Here is a 5,414-nt window from a genome sequence, read left to right as displayed (position 1 = left end):
GCCCACCCACACTATGAAGTCATGTTCTTTACTTAAAGTCACCTAATTTAGCTGATATCCACATCTGCAAAATAACTTCACAGTAACGTCTGGATTAGTGTTTTATTAAATAACTGAGTACCATAGCTCAGCCAAGTTGACACATAAAACTAAATATCCTATCTCCCACCCACTAACACAATATCTAAATCTTGTTTACTTATCACTGTTGGGTTAGAAAAGTGGTGTAAGGACCCGAAGCAATTGTTAGTTTAAGAGTCTTTACAAAGAAGAGGTCAATATTGTTAAGCTGTTCCTCGGCTGGACCTAAAGCAAAGGTGAAGGAGAATTTCACAGACAACTGCAAATACAGACACAATTTTTGCAAGCCTGGGCTCCTGTCTATTCACAAAGGTGACATATCTTATACTTTGCAATTGACCAAGCAGATAGCAACCTGTGCTGTCTAAGGGAGAAGAAAGGAGGATGGAACCGACAGAGTTCTGAAAGCTTTTCTTTTGTCGCCACAGACATTGAGTAAATCCACTTTAAAAAAAATGGGAGCTCTAGCAGATGCTCTTGGCACACTGTCCAAACCCCATGGCACTCATCATTCCCTGGAGTGCAAGGTTAGTGCCCCCTCAGCACAAGGCCTCGTCGGTGGAGCTGCCCCCATGTCCTCACCTGGAGGCACTTCCCGGGTGCCGCACAGCCCTCAGCACATCCTGAAGCGTTTCAAATCCTGGGCTGACCCCCCAGCAGGGGCCTCATTCACATGCTCAGCCACGTGGCCGAGACACTGCATCAGGGCCAGCTGCAGGCCATCCTGGTCATCCGGCGCACCATCGCTCTTGGGACCAACAAGCTGGGCATGTCCACACACAAGGAGCTTGAGCAGCTGGTCCCTGTGTCGGTCCTCGCGCTGAACGGCACAGCAGGCTGGCCCCAATGCACTGCTGTCCTGGTTGCCAGCCTGCATCAGGTCCTGGTCCCCAAGTCCAAGTGGCAAAGCAAGATCCTGCTGGGGCTCAGCTTCTACGGCATGGACTACTCGGCCTCCAAGGATGAGCGAGCCCGTCATCGGGGCCAGTGAGGACCCGTCTGCTGCAGCCTTGGCCCAAGTGTTCCAGACCCCACCCCGTGGCCCTGCTTCCTGGCATTTCGTGTCCAGCTGCACACGTGGCCCTCCCACACAGCCCAGCATGCTGCTGGCACTCTATAGACCATGGGGGGATGACACCCCACGTTCTACTGCTCTTGGGTGACCTCACCCCTTCCGTGATGGCAGAGGCCACTTCCGCCCTGTCCACACCCACGCCCGGCCTCTCCCAGGTACATCCAGATGCTGAAGGACCACGGGCCCCAGATCTTGTGGGACAGCCAGGACGCAGAGTACTTTTTCTAGTATAAGGAAAGCCAAGAGAGAAGCAAGTTGTCCTCTACCTGTCGCTGAAGACCTTGCAGGTGGGGCTGGAGTTGGCCAGGGAGCTGGACATCGGGGTGTCCATCTGGGAGCTGGGCCAGTGCCTGGACTCCTTCTATGACATGCAGTAGGCCCGGCCTGGGGCCAGAGTGTGCTTTTCCAAAAGCTTCCTCCTAAGGAAGCGCCAGGCTGTTAACATCTCTGGACACAGGTCTCAAGTGCTGATGGATATAGAAGCTGGAGGATACATACCTCAGCTCCCCAGCTCTGTGTGGGACGACTCTGTGGGGTATTCAGTCCAGTCTCTGTTTCCCAGTGGCCCAGAGTGGGAACCTATTCATCATACAGTCTGCAGTGGTCTCCTTTCTGCTGTGTGTCACTTCCTCTCTCTCCTACTGAGGTTTCCTGGGATTACCTCCGAAATAAAACACTTGCAGTGGAATCCTTGACTCAGACTCTGCTCTGGGGAGAGAGCATGGATAGGATCTCCACCTGAGAAAATACATGTGAAATTCTTCACATCATCTTATTAAAAACTTTGAGAAATGATACAATAAAAAACTCCATAACCCCTATATTCAGCATACTCTAAATTTATTTAACCACATAATGCGTTTTTTATATTACTATCCTTACAAACTAGAGTTCTGTACATTAAACTTTGAGAAACGCTGACCCAGAACAAAACTGAGTGTATTTTTCCATAATCCTTAACTGTTGTGATTATTAATTTCTTTATTAAAAAGATATATTTGTGGCACTCTTCCTTTTTAATCATATAATTATCAAACTTGTGTAGACTTTCTCTACTGATGAATTTATTTATATTTAATGTTCGTGAAGTGAAAGTCTTTCTAGGCAAGACACAGAATGCAGACACAATATAGTTAAGAATATAATATATTTTACTACACAAACATGAAAAATTTCTGTGTGAAAAAATACTGTAGTAAGTCCTAAGACAAATTGTAAACAAATATTTACAAGTCATATCTCAAAGACATAATTTTATTTATATAAAAACTCTATTAAATCTGTGGAAAGAAGAGGTCAATACTAAAAAAATAAGGTGGACAAAGGGTATGACAGACTATTAATAGGAAATAAATACTTTTAAAATAAAAAAATGCTCAGCTACATCTTATGGCAGCTTCATATGCACAAACTATCACCACGTTCTCCTGTGCGACATTTTCTCTTATGTGAATGGTCAAAGCTCAGTAACTTAATATATTATTGTATAACTATACTCCTTATGGGAGTATAAGCTGAAACAATTCCCTTGGAGGATAATTTAGCAATCTCAGTAAAATTCAACTCTTAGGAATGTATTTACAAATAAGCTTACTTTTGCAAAAAGATCTATTTATGTAAATATTCATTGAACCATCAACTGAGAACTTGGGAAGGTATAACAATTCTACATTTGAATACTATGTCGTCATTACAAATAATGAAATAGGACTTTACAACTGTGATGATTATATGCAAGGGATTGGCACCAATCATTACTCCTTGGAAGAAGAACTAGGAAAGGGAAAGGGGCAGGAGGGAAACATGTTTTTTCTTCTATATCCTCTGGACCATTTGAAATTTTGTTCCCATGAGCATACATTATTTTCGGGTAAAAAAGTCTATGTTTTCAATGTCATTCTTCACGTTGATTAGCTGTCTGAGAAAAAACTGTTTAGAAAAAGAGAAATGTGTCTCTCCTTTGGTTTCCTTTTTTAGTAGCTATACTTCCTTGATGCATTTGAATATATGAAATATACGAAGGGGAGGCAGACAGAGTGAGTAACCTGAAAATCACATGGTTGTATTTTTCCAGTTAGAATTACTCCTGGAACTGACATAGTCTGAATGGCAGCTACAACTAGGCACCAGGTACTGTGCTAGGTAGGAGGAGATTTAGAGATAATTGACTGAGACCCTTCCTTCAAGATCTCAAGGTCAATGGCAACTCCCAAGTGTATAGAGGATCCCAGAAGTCAACTATCTTCCACATTCTTTAATTCAACTCTACGCCAAACATTGAGCTCTGTCTACATGGAAGAAATTATATTAGGTGTTGTGAGTACAGCAATCTGTGAAAGGTACAGACTAAAATGTATTTCTCTGACAGAAATCTTTGTGACAAATGAGTTGACATTAGCAGATTTCCAAATATCACTCGCTCTCTCTTAGCTGGGGAGCTTGTCCTCAGGTGAGCTGCAAATTTAGAAGCTATCTTTGAAGCAAATATCTTTAACAAGAGGGATTTCCAGAACTTATTTCTAAAATTGCTTGCATTTCAATCAGGACAAGGTTTTCTACAACAAAACATAACACATTTTAAAAGAGAAATTTAAAGGCTTTTCATCCCACAGACAATCCGTTTGTCTTATGTTTCTCCCTAACATCCCCACAATCTGTGCCATGTTTCTTTTCTTAGTCTCTATAGCACATTTAGCTGTTTTGTTTATTTTTCCCTTTTCTTCCATCTTTGTACCAAGAGCTGCATAAAAGAAGTCATAGCACATAATATTTAGCACCTTCATTTTGAATTTTTCTTCTCACTGGTCATTGAGTATGATTGATTGTGACTGTGAATCCAATCGCCTTAGGTCTAGTTACACTGTTTCTACTCTTTTCCTCTTGCTTCTACAGATTAGAATTTAACAGCTCTTGTGACACTCTGCTAAGTGGAACTCAAATTCTTTGCATAATGATTCTGTTTCTCCTCTCAGAGCTTCAGGCTGACAACTGTAAATACACTTCCCAGGCTGATCTCCCGGATGGTGCCTCTTCTCTAAAGGCACTTCCTCTTATTAGTCATCTTTCCTGAAAACCAGAAACGAACACAGGGCGTATTTACTGGAAATTTCAATGAGACTACAGACCTTCTAATGCAGTTCCTATATTCATATTTTTACTGGCTTTTTTGACAATATATATAAAATATCTACATATTTTATTTTTCCAATAAAACACCTTGTTTGCATGTCAGCTCCATAATATATTTGCTATTCGTGGATTTGTTTGTCCAAAATACATTAGACCATCAATAAAGTTATAACAACTGTTAATTTATATAGAACAACACTGTTATTTATTTTGCTGTAATGTGCCATTTTTTATTTATAAAATAGGAAAACTAAGATAACATTTCTTTGGCCCCTCCTCATTGTAGTTTCCTAAACTCAGTATAAAGGTTTAATGAGGAATGAAGATATCCAAACTTGAAATTATTGGTAGCAAAGTTATTAAATATTTTTTAACTGGACATATTTTAAATTTTAATAATTATACAAATTTTGAGCAGCTAGACTAGAAGAGGAAGTTACTAACTGCTAAGCTATATTGTCTGTGTTTGTATTAAAGACAGCACAAGCAATGGAAATTTTAAAAGTACACTGGAATGTTAAAACTATTGTTCAAAATCATCATGGGCATAACTAAAAAAGATGTGCAAAGCATTGGAGTTAAAGAAATGATAAGAAATGATCCAACGACCAACGTAGGTACCAGGCAGAAAGCTTCCCCACACTGTGGAAAGTAAATACACTGATTTGGAATAGTAAGCAAATGCAAGTTAAGATGGAAAATAATGCAGCAAATTCACTGTGTCAAACTGAATAGAATATTTGAGCTAACAACACTGTATTTCTCAAATCTATTCATAGCAGACAAGAGAAAATTGGCTCTCAGAAGTAGACAGGGGAGAATTATGTCATGTGGATAAGAGAAAGGAGATTCACTAAGCAGTGAATTTCTGCTCCCATCAGAACAGAGAGAGGCCCAGATTCCTAAGACATATTTCTTTGGGTGTGTCACTGCCAGAATCATTAGCATCACAGCTAATCAGAGCTGGCTCCAGTGACACAGCCTGACCCCTAACTGCCCTCTCAGAAAATATATAAACAACTCAGGTGGTGGCCATTTATACTCAGGAAGTGTCTCTCCTGTTTTCTGGATGAGATATGGAAGTAGAATCATGTTTCATTCTAGTTAGTAAACCTGCTAGAAGATTTAA

At 40.6% G+C, this 5,414-nt stretch overlaps 1 pseudogene; it reads left to right on the top strand.

Annotated features, from left to right (window-relative positions):
• Window positions 1–579: 579 nt before the first annotated feature.
• LOC133102259 (chitinase domain-containing protein 1-like) lies at window positions 580–1,533 on the top strand (annotated as a pseudogene).
• The last annotated feature ends 3,881 nt before the right edge of the window (window positions 1,534–5,414 follow it).

Source organism: Eubalaena glacialis, chromosome 12 (assembly GCF_028564815.1).
Source record: "Eubalaena glacialis isolate mEubGla1 chromosome 12, mEubGla1.1.hap2.+ XY, whole genome shotgun sequence".
Classification (NCBI taxonomy): Eukaryota; Metazoa; Chordata; class Mammalia; order Artiodactyla; family Balaenidae; genus Eubalaena; species Eubalaena glacialis.
Note: the sequence above shows the minus strand (reverse complement) of the source record. Positions and strands in the feature narration are given on the sequence as shown.